Source organism: Tiliqua scincoides, chromosome 6 (assembly GCF_035046505.1).
Source record: "Tiliqua scincoides isolate rTilSci1 chromosome 6, rTilSci1.hap2, whole genome shotgun sequence".
Classification (NCBI taxonomy): domain Eukaryota; kingdom Metazoa; phylum Chordata; class Lepidosauria; order Squamata; family Scincidae; genus Tiliqua; species Tiliqua scincoides.
Window position 1 is genome coordinate 31694400 of NC_089826.1, and position 24028 is coordinate 31718427.

A 24028-nucleotide genomic window follows, 5' to 3' on the forward strand; every position below is an offset into this window, starting at 1 on the left:
CATCTGGCCTTCTGACATAGCCCATTTCTAAAATCAGGAGGTTGCACATACACATCATGGCTTGTACCCCGTAATGGATTTTTCCTCCAGAAACTTGTCCAATCCCTTTTTAAAGGCGTCCAGGCCAGATGCCGTCACCACATCCTGTGGCAAGGAGGTTAAAAACAAGTATGGTGACTAGGAGATTGGGTCAAAAAACATCATGAAAAAAGTGGGTTTAGAGAAGGAATTTAAGAGACATAATGGAGGTGGCTTCACAGCCTCTGTGAAGGTAGGTAGTTTCTGGGAGGTAGTTTAAGGTATACAGAATCTAAGGAGAAAGACCAAAGACTTCTCAATATACAGTATTTCCTTCTCACACATGTATCCGAGTAATTATATGGCTTTAAAGGAATACAGGAACTGCTTCACTGCAAGGAAAGCCTCAGCTCTGTGGCTGCCTGTTACTTGCCCAAAGAAGGGTCCCATTCATTCAACAACAACACATTAGAGATGAATTTTACAACTATGGTCTTCAGGAAAGTTTTCTAAAGTGATGTCTGTACCATGACAGGTGACAATCAACATGGCAATCTTATTTTCAGCTTGGCCCTCTGGGCTGAATAATTGCCTAACGTGATAAGTAGCAATGATTTATGACTGATCATGCCAAAGGTGCCGATAGCAATTTAACACTTTCAAGTTGTCAAGAGATAATTGCAGTTATCACACAAATATTGTAATACGTGAAGTCGCATCCAATTATTAGTGAGGTTAATTACTAATCCTGTGTGTAGCACATTCTCTTTTCCATATGCAAAGACTATAGGGCTTTCCCCTTATTGTCCTTGCCTCACCACCTCCCGTGGTTTGCTCATCTGTGAGCACATACAAAGCTGCAAATGTTTCCATGGGACGATGAATTTTTTTACCACCCATGAAGCACTGCTATTATATCTGTTTAAGAATTTAGAGGTATTTTCCATTTGAATTTAAATAAAACCCAGTGAGACTATAACGAGGAGAAAGTGGAATCCACCCTCCATAAATACTGCCATTGCTTGTAGATATACATTTCAAACCACTGTGCATTTTAATTGGAGGGTGGGCATTTCATCTGAAATATGGGCACTTGTATATGTAAGAGTACTAAGCAAGTTAATGAGAGAATCCGCTTTATGATCCATCTGAGAGAACTCTGGTTCTTGTAAAGCTAGCTAAGCACGGAAATTTTTATAAGATATTAACTTGGGGTTGCTGGCATTTTGATAGCATGGAAATGTTTCATACTATCCCTCATTCCATATTTTATTCACATCAGGGGCTCTCAAACACTGTCTCAGTGAACCTCCCCAAACAAGAATTAGATAGTTAACTGCAATCAATGACCCAGTCCTTGCAGCTGCTGGACATGGAAAATAAGTAGAGTCTATTGTCGTCAGTTCACTTCTTGTGTCACTGGAGATACAAGAAAGAAAAACTAACAAATTTGTTCTGTAGTAGAACTGTGATCACACAAATCTATTCTCCAGCTTTCAGCAACTTGACCAATTCATAAGAACATAAGAACAGCCCCACTGGATCAGGCCATAGGCCCATCTAGTCCAGCTTCCTGTATTTCACAGTGGCCACCAAATGCCCCAGGGAGCATACCAGATAACAAGAGACCTGCATCCTGGTGCCCTCCCTTGCATCTGGCATTCTGACATAGTTTCTAAAATCAGGAGGTTGCACATACACATCATGGCTTGTAACCCATAATGGATTTTTCCTCCAGAAACTTGTCCAATCCCCTTTTAAAGGCATCCAGGCCAAATGCCAACACCACATCCTGTGGCAAGGAGTTCCACAGACTGACCACACACTGAGTATAGAAATATTTTTTTTTTGTCTGTCCTAACCCTTCCAACACTCAATTTTAGTAGATGTTCCCTGGTTCTGGTGTTATGTGAGAGTGTAAAGAGCATCTCTCTATCCATTCTGTCCATCCCCTGCATAATTTTGTATGTCTCAATCATGTCCCCCCTCTTTTCTATGCTGAAGAGGCCCAAACACTGTAGCCTTTCCTCATAAGGAAGGTGCCCCAGCCCAGTAAACCAGCCCAGTAATCATCTTAGTCACTCTCTTTTGCACCTTTTCCATTTCCACGATGTCCTATTTGAGATGTGGCTACCAGAACTGGATGCAATACTCCAGGTGTGGCCTTACCATCAATTTGTACAATGGCATTACAATATTAGCTGTTTTGTTCTCAATACCTTTTCTAATGATCCCAAGCATAGAATTGGCCTTCTTCACTGCCGACGCACATTGGGTCGACACTTTCATCGAGCTGTCCACCACCACCCCAAGATCTCTCTCCTGATCTGTCACAGACAGCTCAGAACCCATCAGCCTATATGTGAAGTTTTGATTTTTTGCCCCAATGTGCATGACTTTACACTTACTTACATTGAAACATATCTGCCTTTTTGCTGCCCATTCTACCAGTTTGGAGAGATCCTTCTGGAGCTCCTCACAATCACTTCTGGACTTCACCACTCGGAAGAGTTTGGTGCCGTCTGCAAACTTAGCCACCTCACTGTTCAACCCTGTCTCCAGGTCATTTATGAAGAGTTTGAAAAGCACCGGTCCCAGGACAGATCCTTGGGGCACACCGCTTTTCACTTTTCTCCATTGTGAAAATTGCCCATTGACACCCACTCTCTGTTTCCTGGTCTTCAACCAGGTCTCAATCCAGGAGAGGACCTGCCCTCTAATTCCCTGACTGTGGAGTTATTTCAGTAGCCTTGGTGAGGGACCGTGTCAAACGCCTTCTTCTCCCGCATCCACATGCCTGTTGACCTTTTCAGAGAATTCTGTAAGGTTTGTGAGGCAAGACTTACCCTTACAGAAGCCATGTTGATTCTCCCCCAGCAAGCCTTGTTTGTTCAAATGGCCCAATTCATGTGCCATTCCGGCAGAGTGGGAACCACCCCAAAACAGTTCCCTGTGAGGTTTTCCTATACTGCCTCATTCACGTGTAATGTCCAGACAGTGTGGGGTTGCACTCTTCAAACAATTTCTTCCCACTAAAGCCTCAGCAACTGGATGGCGGATTTCCACTCTTTTAAAAATTCTGCACCTCCGTCTTTAGTCACGGCCTGAAATGCAGTGTTTAAGCAGGTGTAGGTTTCTCCTTTACTTTATCTCCATGTTAGGCAAAATTTCATCTGCTCAGTTTCTATGTCAAGCTGCTGTTATAGAAGCAGGGCCAGTACAAAGCCGGTACATCAAGCCAAATGTGGGGTGGGGAGTGGTATTGGCATGGGAAGGACTGATATTCAGAGCTTCATAAGTTCCTGAGATGATGTGCCACTGAGCCACAGAGCTTTTTTAGTGGCTACCATACCATCAGGCAGCCCAATCCTGAGTCACCCTGCACGTGGGGCTGCAGCAGTGATGAAAATGGCTGCCACTGCATCCAGCACGCCCCAGGCAGTCACCACTGCCTCCTTGAGAGAAGGGGACTTTTGTTCCCTTCCCCTGGGTAAGGCAAGTAGCTCCAGATAAGGCGGGTAGCCCCAGCACACCTACTCCCCACCCTCTCCCTGCCCTCCCTCCTCCTCCCCCTACCCAGAACGCCTCCCCCCACTTCCCCCCATGCCCCCACCTACGTCTCTGCTGTCCCATGGTCCGAGCGACTGCCAAGTGACGGAGCTCCAATGCTACACTGCAAGGTCATAAATGTGTCTTATGGCACATTTGCGACAATGAGTGCCAGCAGTGAGTGGTGAGCTGGCACACACTGAATAGAATTGGGCCCTTAGTAAATTATGAATTGGGTTAGTAAGACAGTATTGTGAGGTCTTAAAAGGGTCATACACTAGATATCTAAACATGGACATGCCACAGAAAATATCAAGTGCAATCAGTAGCCTCAAGCAGCAGAAGAAAAAAGTCTATAGTTGTTATGAAAGTACAATAATGCAACAATCCTATCTGCTTAACTCTGCCAGTGGAGGGCACATTCCATCAGTGGAAGTGAAAGGATGCTGGGGGAAGTGGCATTCCACAGGGGAGCACCAAGAGGCCATGTGCACCATGGCTGGTGGTCACATGCAAAGCCGATAGAAAGGTACTGTCTGCCATCATTGGTGAGTTGGGCTTTCCCAATATGATTTCCTAGTGGCAATTTACAGAAAGGATGGATTCTTTCAGGTAAAAGGTCACAGGTTCCTTAAACATCGAGTATTACTTTAAGGTCAGTCATTAACTTTTTACCTGTTTTGTGCTGGTAAAGCTGTACAAGAGAAGGTGGACAGATGTTCAGATGTGGAAATATGTGGATCTCTCTCTCTCTCTCTCTCTCTCTCTCTCTCTCTCTCTCTCTCTCACACACACACACACACACACACACACATATTATAATAATAATATAATAAACTTTATTTCTATCCCGCCCTTCTCCCTAAAGGGACCCAGGGCGGCTTACAACATATTAAAAACAGATTAAAACATAATTTAACAAAAAGATAAAACATATTAAACACATATTAACAGAAACCATAAAAACAGGAGTCAGAATAAAGTCAGAATAAAAAAGAGCATAAAACAGCAGTTCATGGAGGAATCAGGCCTGTAAAAAAGCAACTAAAAGATGTATAAAAGATATTAAAAAGGCCATGAAGTCTGAAGGCTTGTTTAAACAGCAAGGTCTTCAGGCCTTGCCGAAAAGTCTCAAGAGAGGGAGGCATTCTCAAGTCAAGGGGAAGGGAGTTCCATAACGTTGGTGCCATTACTGAGAAGGCCCTGTTTCTTGCCGCTGCCCCACGTACCTCCTTAGGCTGCGGCACTTGTAAAAAGGCCTTCTCTGATGACCTGAGAGGACGAGCCAGATTGTATGGAAGTAGGCGATCTCTGAGATACCCTGGCCCAGAGCAGTATAGGGCTTTAAAGGTCAAAACCAGCACCTTGAATTGGGCCCAGAAACGAATGGGCAGCCAATGTAGCCCCCGGAGAAGCGGACTGACAGAGTCAAACCGCCTGCCTCCAGTGACCACACGGGCCGCATTCTGCACTAATTGCAGTTTCCGAACCGTCTTCAGGGGCAGCCCCACATAAAGCGCGTTACAGTAACGCATTATACAGGTTGGTCATTCCTTATCTGACGTGCTTAGGACCAGAAGCATTTTGGATATTGGATGTTTCCATATTTTGGAATACAGGTGTGCCCCCTTATCTGCAGGGGTTCTGTTCAGGAACAGAGAAGCTCCACAGACAGCTGAAACTGCAGATATGGGCGAATGCCCATCCTCTGAAGGCGAGGGGAACCCCACTCCCCTCGAAAGGGGCTTCTGAGCTCAGCAGAGGCCGCAGATGTTTGTCTGCAGCCTGTGCAGGGCTTAGACTGAGCTCAGCAACTGAAAGCATGTGACTTCTGGTTTCACAGAGAAACCTGACATGACATTTTCAATGCCTTATAAGGCATTAGGAGACTTGGGGAAACCGGAACTCCCCTTGCTTCCAGAGAGGGTGTGCACGGGGGGGGGGGGGGGGTGTGTCCCTGAGGGCCCGACCCACAAATAACTGAATCAATGAATACGGGATCCGCTGATATGGCCCCCCTGTACTTGCTTATACCTTGTGAGATATCTTGGGGATGTCTGTCTTGGGACAAGATTTCTTGGGGCCCATGTCTAAATACAAAACTCCTTTTTGTTTTACATTCACCTTATACACTTAAGCAGAAGCTAATTTTATACAGCATTTTTAATCATTTTGTGCACACATGAGGTCAGGTTTGGATGCCACTTGTGGCATCATGTTGATGCTCAAAACAGTTGTTGTTTTAGGAAATACGTTGGATTTCAGAATTCCAGATAAGGAATGCCCAACCTGTATATGTGACTATAAGACAACAATTGCACAAAGCATCTGGCCTCTCCTAATCTGCAGAGGAGCAGAATTACAGTTGGGCACATAATCTCAACATTTTTCTTCTTTGGTCTGGTTGATTAATTTCTGACATAGCCATTGCACATAAGGAGAACAGGAACATGTGTTCCATCAAATGCTCTTTCGAAAAGAATACGACTATTTCACACTTTGCATTCTTCTGTTGCAATAGTTATCTTTAATTTGCTTCTTTCTGCCTGCTACTGCTTTTAATTGCACTTTTGGTGTCTGATTTCCTCTTATCTTGTCCTGGTCCTCCGAAAAGCAGTTGCCAAAGAAGCAGGCAGCCAAAATCTCTTCAGTTTGCAGATAACAGCAGTGGAGCAAGGGGCTGGTAAGTGTCTAACAATCATGAATAGTTTCTTCTCTGATTAGCTTTGTACTCCCATATCCTCGATATCTCAGCAAAAGCTCAAGCTGTCCTTTGAAATAATCTCTGGAGGATAACCATTCTAAGAAGAAACATCAACATTTGTATAGGACCAGGAAAATATTCACATTCTCAGATTTAAAGGGGGAAACAGCATCATTATAAGTAGATACAGAAAAACAAAATATGTCATGGGAGAATAGAAGATAGTCTGAACTCATGAAGTAAATATTGAATATTTGAAACACTTTGAAAATATATAGAGGAATACCCACAATAGGTTCTCTAGGGAATTATTCTGAGCAGGAAATTAATTTGTTTGCTTTTTAAGAGGCTTTCTTTCAATGCCATCATATTGCACTAGGAAATAAAATTTGAACAGTTTTGTGTTTATCTGAATACTTCCATGTTTCTTTATTAATTTTGGTGTGAGGATTTAAAAAATGCTCACATTTTGGGCATAGCATCAATAGTTATCAGTTTTATAGTACAACTTTTATTACAATGCATTAGGCAATAGGCTAGCTGAAAACACAAAATTTAAGAGAGCAAAAAAGTTTTGATGATACAGAAGGTAAGATTACCATTGGAATCAGCGCCTCTGAATCATATTAGAAACATTAAACATTCAACACAAACAATTTTGGTGTTACACAGCGAGGTGCAAAATTCTATCCCTGACCATATTATAGCATGCAGCCACACCAATAGCAGCTGCTCTGCATGGTATTTGAAGGGAGGGTGGTGATCAGATAGCCTGCAGGAGGTAAATAAGCATATTTTTTACTTACCCTCCAGTAGGCTGCCTGATTTGGGCCTCCTTTGATCTGTGCCAACTATATGGGAAAGCCAGGGGTGGGGTGGTTATCTAGTGTGCATGACTACTGCTAGACCCAGCCCTTCCCTTCCCTGACACCCCCATTTCGTCCCCATAATGCACTGGTATTCCCTCGTCCCCACCCACAGCCAACACCTGCTGCCTTGAATATGGCACCTCTGCCATATTCTGTCCTCTGTGTTGGGCAGCAAAGCCCAACACAGAGGTTCTCAAGCCTGCACTGGCAAAATAGCCAGTGCAGACTTGAGAGGCCCCATTGTGGGGCTTGGGGCTACCCCCAAGGAAACCTCCAGAGGCTTAAGGGGGGCGAGGGGGGTGCTTTGCACTTACTTTAGAAGGTACAGCTGCACCAGGTTACAGGAGGTGTGGGCAGCCCTGCGCAGCCCTACACAGCGCTCCCCGAGGCTTGGAACGTTCGCTAAATGCAGGTGCAAAGCACCTCCTTAAAGGGACGGGGGAAGCGTTACATGAACTGGTGGGTTGTGACCCACCAGTTTGAGAACCACTGTATTAGACTATATAAGACTTCTCCCATTAGGTTATGACATGATGGAATGCCTATCCAACATGAAGGGTATTTCTTATTTCCACACATCTCTGCCATGTATGCAGTCATTGGCTTCATTGGAAAGACTGTACCATGCTGGAGAAGTTATACCATAAATAAAGCCCTCAGTGTACATGCCTGCAACAGCTTTTCCTGTCATCCTCCTTGGTTGCTGGCAGAAGAAATGGTGCAAAAGTCACATTTCGTATTTGTCTTTCAGTGACAATTATGTGAATTTCAACTCTTGAGAAATTGGATTAAAGTTCATAGGGTTGTCTTGAGCTGTCAGCAGCCTTTCACATTATATCCTGTGTTGAGCATCATGAGGTGATCATGGGCACTCCTCCACCACAGAGGAAGTGGTTGCATGAAGGTACCTTTAGGCTACTTTGGTCATTTGTACAATAAGCTCCATTTGTTCTTCATTTGTTCTGGTTATCTGGACACATTTTGAAACTGTGCTGTTATGCCGGATGTGCCTTTCTGGGAAAGCTCAGGCTGACATTATCCAGGCATTTGAGTCCAGCATCAGCCAAGTGGATAGCTTTGTTGTAAAATTCAAAACTTGATAATGAACAGATTGTGTCCATGAAGTTCAGTCAGGTACCATATGCCTTATTTGGAGGGGGGGGGTGTTAAATTAATTATTTTGGGAATAACAAATGAAAATATATTTTAAAATCAACAGCTGCCTGTCAAGCAGCATTGCAGACAAAATAGTAATCAAGAAACTGGACAGTGAAGGGGGACTCTAAGTGTCACTCACAACCCAATTGCACTGCAATATTTGGTCCAAGCTGGAAACCGGAGATAGGAATAGGTGGGTATGGGCTATCACAAAGATCCTCCCCCCCATCCCTGGCTCAGCCCGCTCCCCACCCCAAACCACCCCAACCCTCCCCCAATCCACCCCTGGTGCCAACTTACTGATGGTGGCCGAGATTCTGCTCGCCAGTGTTGTCCATGGCCTCTGTGACTTTGTGCTGGTGGCAATGGTCCGCAGAACAGCAGAGTGTTTTCCGTGACAGCCGTCCAGGCCTTATGGTGGTGAATTGTGAGATCCACCAGCATAAAGCTAAGAAAAGATTGGGTCCTAATTTTGTTGTCCTTTCGTTAGATAATTTTAAGTAAAGGTTTCAGTCATGTTTTTGTTAACGTCTGTATTTACACTATGTTGTAAATACACTATGTTTTATGTAAATAGTGTATTTACACTATTTACATATTTACACTATGTTGAATTGGCCCCGTGAAAGAGCGATGGTGTATCATCATTAATTGGTTATGTATGTACAATTGCTTTGCATGACATGGCATGTAACACAACTCTCATGACAGAAGGCTGAAGAGGAAGAGGAAGAAAAGAAACCATCTGTGCAACTGCCACTAGATTAGCTGGAACCCCTAGTCTGCCACAATGACCATCTTACACAAGCTACCCTGTTTGGATACACGAAACACAGGAGCAGATGGAGACACCATTGTGAGAGTGAATTGCTGCTGCTAAAACATCTGGGATCTATCCTCCTGCCATCCTCTGGCATCTACCTTTCAGATTAATATTACAGATACGTCCATCCTTCATTCTCCTTCTTTTGTTCCCTGGCTCCATTGATCGGTTCCACTTTGATAATGACTCCTTTAAGGGACATGAAGCATTCTGTTTCATAGAAAATACTTGCAATCTACCAGAGCCTTTGTGATAGGGTGTGATATAAATCAAAATGTATACAATAAATATGAGAGCTATGGTCAGTCTTTCTTGATTTGTGAGCCACTTTGTAAGGCAAACATTGCATCACTGTGACTATAACTTGTTTGCCAGGGCTAGGTTAATCCCTCTGAATAACCAGCATTTAGCAACCTTAGAACCTCAGCTTTCTTTATTTCTTCCTTAACCCAGTTTTGCCTGGCCCACAGGTGAACACATTTGGTCCAGTTGCATATATGCAATGTTGGACAGAAACAGCTTAAGATGCAACGGCATGATCCATCCCAAATTAAGAACAGTAAAGACACATTGATTTCCAAGAGAGTGAAACACATGCTTATCAACCCAAGCCTATGCTTGTCTACTCAGAAGTAAGCCCCATTATAGTCAATGAGGCTTACTCTCAGGTAAGTGTGCATAGGGATTGTAGCCTGCACGATCTTATCAGGTTCACAGCACCTGTTACCCTGCGCATGCCAGATCTCATCTGATCTTGGAAGCTAAGCAGGGTGAGGCCTGGTTAGTACTTGGATGGGAGACCGCCTGGGAATCCTGGGTGCTGTAGGCTTATACCATAGTCTTTCGAGACTGAAGGTTGCCAACCATTATTATTATTAGTGGGATGGAGGATTTTCAGGGTGGAGGGAGGGCACGGGAAGGCAGGGAGGGAGTGGAATTGGGTGTGGGAAGACAGACTGGTGGGCAGATTGGGCCCAGAAGGAGGCAGGGACAGCAGCAGAAGCTGCTGTTGAACCCCTTGTCCCCCTCTGTAGCTGCAGAGTCCAACATGGAACTGGCACAGATTTGAGGAGACCCACTGAAGCCAGCAGAGTTCTACACAGAGTAAGGGAACCACTGTTCCCTAACCTGAAGGAGATTCTGGCAGCAGCTGTGACCTCGCAGGACATAGCAGCGGCCATTTTGGCACTGCTGTACCACATGGCACCAGCAGCCCATAGGTTTGGACTGACCATCTCTCTCATTGAAGTAACAATTTGAACAGAAATGATTTAGTAAAAATAATAATTTTTTTTTTACCCTAGCGCAGGGCCCCCTTAGACATGGGGCCCAAATGGTTGCAATTGGTTTAAAGCCAACCCTGCCTTGTACATTCAATGAGCACACCTCATAAGGTATAGCATAGTAGCAGCATGCTCAATTACCAGTTTAGGTACATTCATTGTATGGTCTGAGAAGAACCCTCTTGCAGTTAGTGCTATACATTTGTGATTTGTGATAAACACGGAAGGCTCTCCATGGAGGGCTCTCCATGATTTGTGATGTACATGGAGGGCTTTCTCCATGCAGTTGGGGACCTTGAAAAGGCAAGAGCTCAGCCCCACTGGATCAGGCCATAGGCCCATCTAGTCCAGCTTCCTGTATCTCACAGAGGCCCACCAAATGCCCCAGGGAGCACACCAGACAGCAGACACAACCTGCCTCCCAGTGCCCTCCCCTGCATCTTGGCATTCTGACATAGCCCATTTCTAAAATCAGGAGTTTGCACATACACATCATGGCTTGTAACCCGTAATGGATTTTTCCTCCAGAAACTTGTCCAATCACCTTTTAAAGGCATCTAGGCCAGATGCTGTCACCACATCCTGCAGCAAGGAGTTCCGCAGATTGACCACACGCTGAGTAAAGAAATATTTTCTTTTGTCTGACTGAACTCTCCCAACACTCAATTTTAGCGGATGTCCCCTGGTTCTGGTGTTACGTGAGAGTGTAAAGAGCATCTCTCTATCCACTTTATCCTTCCCATGCATAATTTTGTATGTCTCAATCATGTCCCCCTTCAGGCGTCTCTTTTCTAGGCTGAAGAGACCCAAATGCCATAACCTTTCCTCATAAGGAAGGTGCCCCAGCCCAGTAATCATCTTAGTCGCTCTCTTTTGCACCTTTTCTATTTCCACGATGTCCTTTTTGAGATGTGGCGACCAGAACTGGACACAATACTCCAGGTGTGGCCTTACCATCGATTTGTACAACAGCCTTATAATATTAGCCATTTTGTTCTCAATACCTTTTCTTATGATCCCAAGCATAGAATTGGCCTTCTTCACTGCTGCCGCACATTGGGTCGACAGATCCTTGGGGCACACTGCTTTTCACCTCTCTCCATTGTGAAAATTGCCCGTTGACACCCACTCTCAGGCACTCTCTGACACTTTTCAGACTTTACAATGAACACATGAGTAGATTAAGTTCAGAAGGTGCTACTATGGTGCTTCAAATACATGGACACACACACACTCCTGCATATTCACTGAGAACATGCAGATTGCCTGGAAAGGGCTGCATTCTGCATGTGTTTATTTTATTTGCTCATTCAGTCCACCTAATTATGCCTGCAGATGTAAGCAAGTTCTTGGATGGTATCCCGGTCAGTATCACAGCAGGGATGAGGTAGGAAATAGGCGTTCAAGAAACACAACAAAATGCTAATGATAAACAACATATGCTGGTTAGCAGGCTGCTCTATTCTCAATGGCTATGATGACAGTCTTTCACACAGAGCAGCTGCCATGCATTCAACAGCTCACACAACCATACGTCCATATGATAAAAATGCATACAACCCATCCCTTTGAACTGATTTATGTTTTCCAATGTTTCTATGAACATGTACATGTACACACCTACTCTTAACAACTGCTTGCATGCCTATATGTGAAGCCTTATGGCAAGTACAATGTAATATCTGCACATTACTTGTGTATGCATGAAAGCACGAGCATTTGAGTGCAATTTCTTATTGTGCAGGTTGTGGAATGTAACTTTTCTTGGCGGAGAATGTGGGCTGCCTAAACATTACTTTTAAAAGCACAGAGTGCACATGGTCTCATTTGATGAACCACGTATATGTCCTCGCAAGGAGTTCAGAAAGGTATTCAAAATCACTCTGAGAGGGTTTATTTTGCACATTTACTGATCATATTCGAGTGCAAGAGTGTCAAATATAAGACCCGTGGACCGAATGCGGCCCCTGGAATCAATTTATCCTGTCCCCATTATAATTGGGCTCTCCCAGCTTGATAATTAGACTCACTCATATCTTTGCACAATCTTTGAACAAGATTTGCACATTTTCTCTTCTGCCATTTGCAGCTAATGAGTTTCTATGTGAGAACAAAGTGCTTCTTTCTGGCCCTCATCTGCTTAATGATGTCACTTTCTACCTAATGGTGTCACTTCCAGCGCTCAGCAGGCATCATGAATGCTAACTTTGGCCCTCTGTATGAAATGAGTTTGAAACTCCTGCTCTAGTGCCTGATGATGGGATAACACAAATCATACAGCTCAGAACAGAACATTAAAAGGTAAAATATTTTAAAACAATATAAAAAACATAATCCGTCATGAAACAACGGGTGTAAGCTGCTTAATATACACTGTATACCAAAGCTTGGTGGCAGTCATTGAAGGCATGCCTTGGCATGAAAAGGAAAGAAAAGAAAAACAGCGAAGCACATTTCACAGATTTGCAGTTAATTGGCAAAACCATAATCAAATTAATTTTTAAGTACTCGGAGATCACATTTGGAAAGCTGCAGTCTTAAAAACAGAATCCCTTCGAAAGCTGAAGTAGAGGGGGATAATCTAAGTCAGGAAAAAGGAATGCAATAGTTTGAAGGGTAATCAGGCTCTCTGATGTTCACAAAGAAGGAAATTAACAAAATGGTTTATAGGTGAAATTACTTGGGGGTCCTTGAGATCTAACGAAACCACAAAAATGAGAAGACAAATAGATGCAATCTCAGAAATGAAGCAGAAGATATCAGCTATCTGAAAGTGCAGCTGTAGCAGATTATCCGGAGTATGCAGCGTGGTGCCAATTTCTTTGATGAAAGCAGCTCTCCCTTTAAGATGCAGTTACAAACAAATGAGGTGGTGACTAGTTCCCATTAGTCTTTTGTAAGGATCCCAGTAAGGATCCAAGATCGGTGCCTAGAAACACTCTGGAAAGTACACCATGAACTTCAGCAATGTAGGTCTTCTTTAAACTGCATTATATTAATAAATACTAAAATATATTCAGATAAATACCACACATTGCTGCAGCCACCACTGAGTGAACCACATTTTCCAGTCTCAGGTTTGGGAAAGACCCATCATCCCAGGAGCCACCGAAGATCTCACCCTTACCCAATGTGGTTGTTCTGTCACTTCAGCAACTGCTGCATCTAATTTCATGGCTGGCCAAAAGAATGGCTTTGGTGAGAGCAAAATAAGACCGCAAACCTATGCACGTCAATTGAGCAGTAAGGCCCACTGAGTTCAGTAGGACAAGTCCAAGTAAACATGCGTAAGATCAGGCTTTATGTTTCAAAACGTGGGTGTCCAAAGGGTCATAACATTTAAAACAAATGTTATGGAAGGGAATTGAGGCCAACGTGCCCCCACTCTACTAGACTGCCCCAGTCACAGCATCCCCCCGAAAGCAGCAACAGAGTTGCTGCTGGGTGTGCTGGGGTGAGCTCAGCCAGCTGACACAATCAGTGCCTCACACAGCAACCACCTCCAGGATGTTGTGAGGCGCTTGGGTTGCAGTTGGTCACATTCCCTCCAGATAATGGGCAGATGGTGGGGCCATGTGGTCACAGCCTCAGTGACCTGCTCTGCTGGCAAGACAACCAGGCACAGAGAGGAGGCTCCCTTAAGGATCACGGCATGTGAAGGGAGCAGCAAGGGCAGGAAGCTACAGGAGAACAATGGTGCCTGTACATAAAGATTCCCCAGGAGCCAATGAGAGGTTAGCAGAGGGTAGGCATCTTTCCTTTGAGGTTGGCTGCCTGTGATCCCTAGGAGAAAGAGCCAGGAGGAAGAAGACGGGTGATTTAACTCCCTCCCCTGGCCAGGTCTGAGGCTGCTTGGGTGTCTCTTTTCACTCCTGAAAGGCTCTCAGCCTCTGTCCTGGACACTGCTCTCACTGCCAGTGGTGCCTTCAGCCGAGCGACCAGCGCTGACGGCCCGAGCCACACAGACTGTACAGGCGTATATAAATGCAGTCAGCAAGTAAGGCTGAAATTCTATACAAACTTACATGCAAGTCCCAGTGAACTAAATGGGGCTCACTTCTCAGTTGACATGCACAGGCTTGTGCTGTTAGTAAATAAATTACATACAGATTACATACGGTTTGTCCATACGGTTTCACTTAACCACGGATCTGATCCACAGCCCCTGTATGCTCCCTACAGCTCCCCTTGCCTCCAGAGGCTTCCAGAGGCCCACAGAGGCCGTGTGCAACCACCTACAGCCACTGCGGGCCTCAGAACTGTCAAAAAGGTTTTTTAAAAAGTGACTTCCAGTTTCATGATAAAACCGGAAGTAATAAGGCCTTATGAGGCATTTGGATGCCCTGGTATTCGCAGTTTCAGTTAACCATGGGGGAGTTCCACAAGGGAACCCCTGAGCACACTGGGGCATGCCTGTATTTTATAAGGCTCTCACTTTTGCTCCGCAAATAAAGTGCATGTTTTATGATGATAAATCAGCAAGGAACACACTTTTCTACAAAGACTTTTTTTTATATTTGAGTCACTTCTAGTAGTGCCTCAAGACTTAAAGAGAAGATGGAAATATAGGCTTGGAGAGGCCTATATTCAAAATCCGACAGGAGCCGACAGGCCGACAGGAGCCAAGGGGCATCCGGTTCGGGACTCCTCATCCCTATGGGATGAGGATGGGGAGGTTAGAGAACAACAAGACAAAGGCAGGGTAGGAGAAGAAATTGGGAAAGGTAGGGAGATGGGATGTGATAGACGGTTTGGCACAATGAGAGGATGCGGGGACAAAGGAGCGAATAAGCAGCCCATCCTGGGGCATTCCGTGTATAAATGCTTTTATGCGAATGCCCGAAGTCTACGAGCAAAGGTGGGAGAACTGGAATGTCTGGTGACAAGGGAAAATATTGACATAGTGGGCATAACGGAAACCTGGTGGAATGTGGAGAATCAGTGGGATACCGCAATCCCGGGCTATAAACTCTACAGGAGGGACAGGCAGGGGCGTGTTGGAGGTGGGGTGGCCCTTTATGTTAAGGAAGGGATAGAATCCAGCAAAGTAGAGATTGAAGGTGGGTCCGACTCCACCGTAGAATCTCTGTGGGTTAAATTACCAGGCTTGAGCAGCGATGTAATACTGGGGGTGTGCTATCGTCCTCCAGACCAGAAATCTGATGGGGACCTTGAAATGAGGAAACAGATCAGGGAGGTGACAAGGAAGGACAGGGTTGTAATCATGGGGGACTTCAATTATCCTCATATTGACTGGGTCAATTTGTGTTCTGGTCACGATAAGGAAACCGGATTTCTTGACGTGCTAAATGACTGTGGCTTAGATCAGCTAGTCACGGAGCCCACCAGAGGACAGGTGACTCTGGATTTAATTTTGTGCGGTACGCAGGACCTGGTTAGAGATGTAAACGTTACTGAGCCATTGGGGAACAGTGATCATGCTGCGATCCGTTTTGACGTGCACGTTGGGGGAAGAATACCAGGCAAATCTCTAACAAAAACCCTTGACTTCCGACGGGCGGACTTCCCTCAAATGAGGAGGCTGGTTAGAAGGAGGTTGAAAGGGAGGGTAAAAAGAGTCCAGTCTCTCCAGAGTGCATGGAGGCTGATTAAAACAACAGTAATAGAGGCCCAGCAGAGGTGTATACCGCAAAGAAAGAAGGGTTCCACTAAATCCAGGAGAGTGCCCGCATGGCTAACCAGCCAAGTTAGAGAGGCTGTGAAGGGCAAGGAAGCTTCCTTCCGTAAATGGAAGTCTTGCCCTAATGAAGAGAATAAAAAGGAACATAAACTGTGGCAAAAGAAATGTAAGAAGGTGATAGGGGAGGCCAAGCGAGACTATGAGGAACGCATGGCCAGCAACATTAAGGGGAATAATAAAAGCTTCTTCAAATATGTTAGAAGCAGGAAACCCGCCAGAGAAGCTGTTGGCCCTCTGGATGGTGAGGGAGGGAAAGGGGAGATAAAAGGAGACTTAGAGATGGCAGAGAAATTAAATGAGTTCTTTGCATCTTTCTTCACGGCAGAAGACCTCGGGCAGATACCGCTGCCCGAACGGCCCCTCCTAACCGAGGAGTTAAGTCAGATAGAGGTTAAAAGAGAAGATGTTTCAGACCTCATTGATAAATTAAAGATCAATAAGTCACCGGGCCCTGATGGCATACACCCAAGGGTTATTAAGGAATTGAAGAATGAAGTTGCAGATCTCTTGACTAAGGTATGCAACTTGTCCCTCAAAACGGCCACGGTGCCAGAAGATTGGAGGATAGCAAATGTCACGCCTATTTTTAAAAAGGGAAAGAGGGGGGACCCGGGAAACTATAGGCCGGTCAGCCTAACATCTATACCGGGTAAGATGGTGGAATGCCTCATCAAAGATAGGATCTCAAAACACATAGACGAACAGGCCTTGCTGAGGGAGAGTCAGCATGGCTTCTGTAAGGGTAAGTCTTGCCTCACAAACCTTATAGAATTCTTTGAAAAGGTCAACAGGTATGTGGATGCGGGAGAACCCGTGGACATTATATATCTGGACTTTCAGAAGGCGTTTGACACGGTCCCTCACCAAAGGCTACTGAAAAAACTCCACAGTCAGGGAATTAGAGGACAGGTCCTCTCCTGGATTGAGAACTGGTTGGAGGCCAGGAAGCAGAGAGTGGGTGTCAATGGGCAATTTTCACAATGGAGAGAGGTGAAAAGCGGTGTGCCCCAAGGATCTGTCCTGGGACCGGTGCTTTTCAACCTCTTCATAAATGACCTGGAGACAGGGTTGAGCAGTGAAGTGGCTAAGTTTGCAGATGACACCAAACTTTTCCGAGTGGTAAAGACCAGAAGTGCTTGTGAGGAGCTCCAGAAGGATCTCTCCAGACTGGCAGAATGGGCAGCAAAATGGCAGATGCACTTCAATGTCAGTAAGTGTAAAGTCATGCACATTGGGGCAAAAAATCAAAACTTTAGATATAGGCTGATGGGTTCTGAGCTGTCTGTGACAGATCAGGAGAGAGATCTTGGGGTGGTGGTGGACAGGTCGATGAAAGTGTCGACCCAATGTGCGGCAGCAGTGAAGAAGGCCAATTCTATGCTTGGGATCATTAGGAAGGGTATTGAGAACAAAACGGTTAGTATTATAATGCCGTTGTACAAATCTATGGTAAGGCCACACCTGGAGTATTGTGTCCAGTTCTGGTTGCTGCATCTCAAAAAAGACATAGTGGAAATGGAAAAGGTGCAAAAGAGAGCAACTAAGATGATTATGGGGCTGGGGCACCTTCCTTATGAGGAAAGGCTACGGCGTTTGGGCCTCTTCAGCCTAGAAAAGAGATGCTTGAGGGGGGACATGATTGAGACATACAAAATTATGCAGGGGATGGACAGAGTGGATAGGGAGATGCTCTTTACACTCTCACATAATACCAGAACCAGGGGACATCCACTAAAATTGAGTGTTGGGCGGGTTAGGACAGACAAAAGAAAATATTTCTTTACTCAGCGTGTGGTCGGTCTGTGGAACTCCTTGCCACAGGATGTGGTGCTGGCGTCTAGCCTAGACGCCTTTAAAAGGGGATTGGACGAGTTTCTGGAGGAAAAATCCATTATGGGGTACAAGCGATGATGTGTATGCACAACCTCCTGATTTTAGGAATGGGTTAAGTCAGAATGCCAGATGTAGGGGAGAGCACCAGGATGAGGTCTCTTGTTATCTGGTGTGCTCCCTGGGGCATTTGTTGGGCCGCTGTGAGATACAGGAAGCTGGACTAGATGGGCCTATGGCCTGATCCAGTGGGGCTGTTCTTATGTTCTTATGTTATGTTCTTATCCCAGAGAGTTGCTGCCAATCCGTGTAGGAGCTAGGTGGACCAATGGTCAGATTCAGCAGTTTCATCTGTTTCTAAAATAAATGTACAGTACATGGATTCTGAAACTGTGTGGATGAGGCCTGTTGGACCCCCTTAATTCCAAGTGTATACACACCACCCACACCCATAAATAGGGCTTCAGTCCAAGTTTTCCAACATTTTCCTACTCTGCTGTTATGAAACTAGAGCACCTAATATGGGAAAGGGCTGCTCTAAATATACATGCTGTTAAACTGAGGGTGGTGGTTGAAACTGATTTTACTGAGCGCAAATATATGAGAAGCGTCCATTCCTTTATGCATCAATGTTAGAAAACGCTTTGCGGGAGAGAGATTTTTCCACTCTGCCAGGAATTTGACATTTCCAGTTGTTACTTCATCTGCTTTGTCAAAAGGCGTGAAAGTTACATGCCTGAAATTCAAACTCTTTTTTTTTTAGCAAATTGCTTTTGGCTTGAAAAACCAACTTGTAGAAAGCACCTGCCATTTAACCAACAAGAGAATCCACTCCCTCTTGTCCAAAATTCAAATCTGAAATCAGAAGTTAGGGTTGCTTCGTTGTTCTCCCCAGAAGTAGCCTTTCAGGAGTTGTAGTCAAGGTCAGTGGCGTCACTAGGATTCACATCACCCGGTGCGGGAGGCCTGCAGTCACCCCATGCAGTGGGTGGGGCAACGCCCCAGGTGGTGGGCATGGTGATGTACCATTGCCCTGCCCCCACTGGGTTTTTGACTGTACCTTTTGTTAGAACACAGCTATTTCAATGTGGTTTGTTTCATTGCATTCTGCATGAAATTATGCATCAATTGATATATAACATGATGGAATTATTCCTCCAAACTCTGATTTTAGTGATTTTGAAAACTTGTAGAGTCTCTCACACACACACCCGTGTCAACTTACTAACACCTTATTGCTGCAGTTCTCAAACTTTTAGCACCAGGACCCACTTTTTAGAATGACAATCTGTCCAGGACCCATTGGAAATGATGTCATGGCCAGAAGTGACAGTTTGTCAGCTGATGGTTTGTCAGCTGCTTCAAGGTCAGGGAGCTGCCGGTGTCCTCGAACTGGTGACCTTCTGATGTTATCTTTGGGCTAATGGAGGCTCTACCCTCTAGACCAGACCTCCTGCCCAAATTCTTCCAAATTATTCTTCCAAATTATGATTTTAGTGATTTTGGTGACTAGTGGTGTCACTCCCCCCCCCCCGGGTGTCGACTAACTAACACCATATTGCAGCAGTTCTCAAACTTTTAGCATTGGGACCCACTTTTTAGAATGACAATTTGTCCAAGATGCACCAGTAGTGATGTCATGGTGGAAGTGACATCATCAGGCAAATTAAAATAAATAAGCATAAATAATTAAAGTAAAACAAATTAAATAAGTAGAATTCAGCCCTGTTCCACCAAGTGAATTTCCTCTATAGCCTGCCTGCAATAACAACACCCCCGCTCCAAAACCAGAAAGGTTTTCAGCCCTACCCAGTGCCCAGTTCAATTGAAGAACTTCTGTTTAAACCAGATCACTGGCAGGATCCACCTGGCTTTGAAAGTCTCAAAAAGGTTCACCTTATCAGCTGAAGCCTCTGTTTTGATCCTTTTTAGTGGAGGAGGAAGCTGCCTTCTAGAGCACTTGTTTAGCTGCAGGTGCATAGGATCAGGACCATTCTGGTAGCCTCGCATTCTCCTTCACCTGATCTTCCACACCAGCCAAGGCACGTTTGCTTACTCACAAGTAAATACGACCATGAGGCTTAGTTTTGCTTTCCATAGGGCTCAATACATTCATCTGCTTGGAAGGAGGGACATCCTTCTCAGGTGTTTTTGGGGCTGCATTCATTGGATCAGGACCATTCAGGTTTCGTTGGATTCCTCTCAACCTGCCCTTTTCGATGGACTAAGGCAAGTTCACCTACTTGCAAGTAAATGCATGATACGGCTCACTTTAACTTTCCATAGGGCTCCATGCATTTTTGTTCTCCTGTATTTTGGCCATAACTTTTGATAGAAAGGAGATATTTCACTCTGGGTTTTTGCATTGCATTCTGCTCGAGATTCCGCATCCAACAGTATATAATATGATGGGGTTACTCCTAACCACCATGATTTTAGTGCATCACCCCCCCAGTGCATGTCACCCCCCAGTGCGCGTCACCCGGTACCGCCCGCAATTCCTGCACCCTCCTAGTGATGCCACTGCAACCCCAAAAAAAGATTCAGTGAGATTTCCAGCCCTCCCAGTGCCCAGTTTAAAGTTCTTCTATTACAGGCACGTCAAGACAAAGAGCCACCTGGCTTTGCAAGTGCAAAATAGAAAACTGCCCCTTACCAGTTGAAGCCTCTTTGTCCTTCTTAGTGGGGGGGGGGGGAGCCTGCCTTTGTTGCACTCCAGCTCCATCGGATCAGGACCATTCTGGTGGCCTCACATTCCCATTTGCCTGGCCTGACCAAAAAGGCAAGGCACGTATGCCTACTTGCGAGTAAATGCAACCATGTGACTGAGTTTGCTTTCCATAGAGCTCAATAAACTGCAAGAGGGAGGGAATGAGGGACTTCCTTCTCAGGTGTTTTGGGGGCTGCATTCATTGGATCAGGACCATTCTGACATCCTTGGAGTCCTCTCAGCCTGCCCTTTCACCTACTCGCGAGTAAATGCAGCCACGTGGTTTCGTTTTGGGCTCAAACTTGCAACTGGGAGAGAGGTACCTTCTTGGGTGTTTTTTTTGGGGCTGCATTCATTGGATCGGGACCACTCTGGTGTCGTTGAATTCCTCTCAGCCTGCTCTTTCCGATTGACTAAGGCAAGTATGCCTACTTGCGAGTAAACGCGCAATTTGACTCACTTTCACTTTCCATAGGAATCCATTCATTTTTCTTTCCGGTGTTTTGGCCATAACTTTTGAAGGAAAGGAGTGATTTCAATTCTGTTTTTTGCACTGCACTCCGCTGGCCATTCCGCATCCAACGGTGTATGGCACGATGGGGTAGCTCCTAAAGTCGCGATGTTAGCCTGTAACCAGTGGTCAAGGTTGAAGCTGCCTTACCGGAGCTGGCATTCAAGGCTGCAAAGTTTTCTGCCTGTGCCTCCTTTGTTTTCGCCTCTCTTGCTACTGACTCCATCTCAGGGGCAGCTGCTGTTGTCATCAGTATTTTCTGATAAGAAAATAAGAATGGTAGCAAGGAGCAGTGGTTGCACAGGGATTCCTGCCTTACATGCCTAGACTCCTTTCCATCAACCTCTGCCTGGCCAAGGAGGAGGGGGGATGCCCCTTTAACTGCAGGGCCAGTATGGGGGTTTTCTGTCTTCCGCAGTTGGGGTGCCTGGAGACGTTCCTCTCCCTGTAGTGCCCCAGACTCCCAAAAAGGGGAGAGGGTTGGGTCTCTCTCTGCAAGACAGCTTCTCTGGCAGCCCGGTCCTAACCGGGTGCAGCAGCGCCAAAGCGGCTACTGCTGCATTCTACAGCCCTGTGGCAGCTGCCAGAGCTCTCCTCAGGAGAAGGGGACTTTTTGTTCCCTCAATGGGGTTTTTCAAGTCTGCACCAGCTATTTTGTCCAACACGGCCTGACACGGAACTCCGGATCCAGTGGAACAGAGCGCCGCCAGTCCCACTCGCCTCCCAGCCTGGTTTCTCCCCTGCCCCAGAATGCTCCCTGCCCCTGAGGCCCTCACCACTACCCAGAGCACTTATCTAGCTCCAGGCAGTGTCTGGAAGGTGCTGGGCTCAGCACTGACTGGTGCTGGGGCAGCACCAGCATTGACTCGGCGCAGGGTGTCATGGCCGTGCCTTACAGCATGTTTGCAATTCCCAGCACTGGCAGTATGCTCAAACCACTACAGCCAAAGAGCTCAGGATTGGTCTCTGAGTTATCTTAACTGAGCCTCCATTTACCAAATACATCGTTATACTCTCTGCTAACCTGTCTTTCTCCCCTGTCATCAGCGCATTAATGGTTTGTATTTTATACCTCCCCATACCCTGCTGTGCCCAGTTTCCTACCCTTCCTGCCTTAATGATTCTCCTTCCCGCTCCCAAGCTGACCTGTATGCAGGGAAAGATGGGAACAAGAAATCTTCCTTTTTTTGCAAGTAGCCCACTCTCGTTCCTTGGGTCTTGCTGCAACTCTTGCTGTGTTGCTTTAGCTGCCCAAAGAGTAATCCTTGCTTTACCAAAGAAGTCGCACCTGGCCAAGTTGGCCAGACATCAACCACTATAGACCCGGACACAGTCACCTGGCATTAGCTCTCGTATGGGTCTCACCTGAAATGTCATATACAGGCTTAGATATTTTACAGTTCATTCACGGGCAACATTGCTATTGCTGGCTATCATTCCCATGCCCCTTCCAGCTCCGTGTAGAGACTCTGGGACATATAATACATGCCACAAAATCTCATGAGTACAGGAGAGAAGGAGGCTATTGACTGGATGGGTCACTAGGTTGCACATATCCATATACTGCAGCCTTCAATTACATTGGATGATTAGGAGATAAAAGCATGAGAAAATGTTGACTGTTGTGAGAGTGCATGTAAAATAATATATTTGAGCATTCTGAATACTCATTGAATTATGTGCCATAATGCCATGAATTGAACTCAGTTTGAAATGCTGACAGAGCTAGATTCCTAGACAAGGCTGTCCTAAGAGCTTCTAGTATTTTAGGTAGTGTGCCAAATGCTGATGCCTTTACCTGGTGATATGCCAGCCTCTGCTCTCCCCTAGATTGGAAAAGGAAACAGGAAAGGAACAGGAAAGGACATGGGAGAAGAGGAGAGGGCTGGGCTAGAGTGTCAGTAGGAGATGGAGAAGGAACATTGGAGGTGAGAGGTTGGATGGATGTGGGCATTCCTCATCCATTTGCTGCCTGAAGTAGCCATTTCAATAAGCTTCTTATTGAAGCTTCTTTTTGGGCTGGTCCGGTTCTTAGGTTCTAAACCAACTCTGAAGCGTGTAAGAAAAATCCTGCACATTCAACCTTAAATCAAGATTTAAAAAGCATCTTTCCAAGCACATGGTTGAACTGAGCGACTTGGTTCTCAAGCGAGAAGAAAAAATGATTGCCTTGAGGAAGACAATAACCAGAAATACAGGTTTGAGAAGACTGTGGATGAGTGTCTGAGAGCCGATGGAGAGTGCCCTTTGGTTTGTTTCTGTGAGTTAAATCAGTCCTCAAAGTTTGCATGGTTTAAACAGACCCTGCCTGTGGAATGGCATGCGGATAGTCCTGGACAAGTCTCATGTGCCTGGGGCACTCCCTTGATTTTCACTGGTGACAATAAATGTGGGAGAGGGGAACTTCAGTCACATGGAAGACTTCTAAGAAATATATGCATGGAATTTCAGAGACAAGGACTCAATAATTAACCACAAGGGAAAGGGACTGAGGGAATTTTAATGGTGCACTACAAGAAAGCTTGGAATGTCCTGAATGATTTTTCAAGTGTAATCTGGCTCATCGTAAATACCTTAGCCATAAAGAAAAGCAGATACAAGAGTGACCAAGCTACATTGCTTTGATGTAAATGGGGAAGTCCAGGGTTAGGTTGTCATCCCCCACCCTACACATGGGATCTGGGACAACAGACTAGACATTGCAGATCCAAGATCACCGATAATGATTTTCCTATCACATCTTTCTGTTGTCAGTCAGTGAATGTAATGCTAATGAATCTGACTGTGGTTAATGCCTTCACATAACTAGTCACAAAGTATTTATCCATTTAAAACATGTATATCCTGACATTTCCCCCATCCCCAGATCACT

At 45.4% G+C, this 24028-nt stretch overlaps 1 pseudogene; it reads left to right on the top strand.

Moving 5' to 3' along the window:
* Window positions 1-9831: 9831 nt before the first annotated feature.
* LOC136656653 (5S ribosomal RNA) lies at window positions 9832-9949 on the top strand (annotated as a pseudogene).
* Window positions 9950-24028: the final 14079 nt, after the last annotated feature.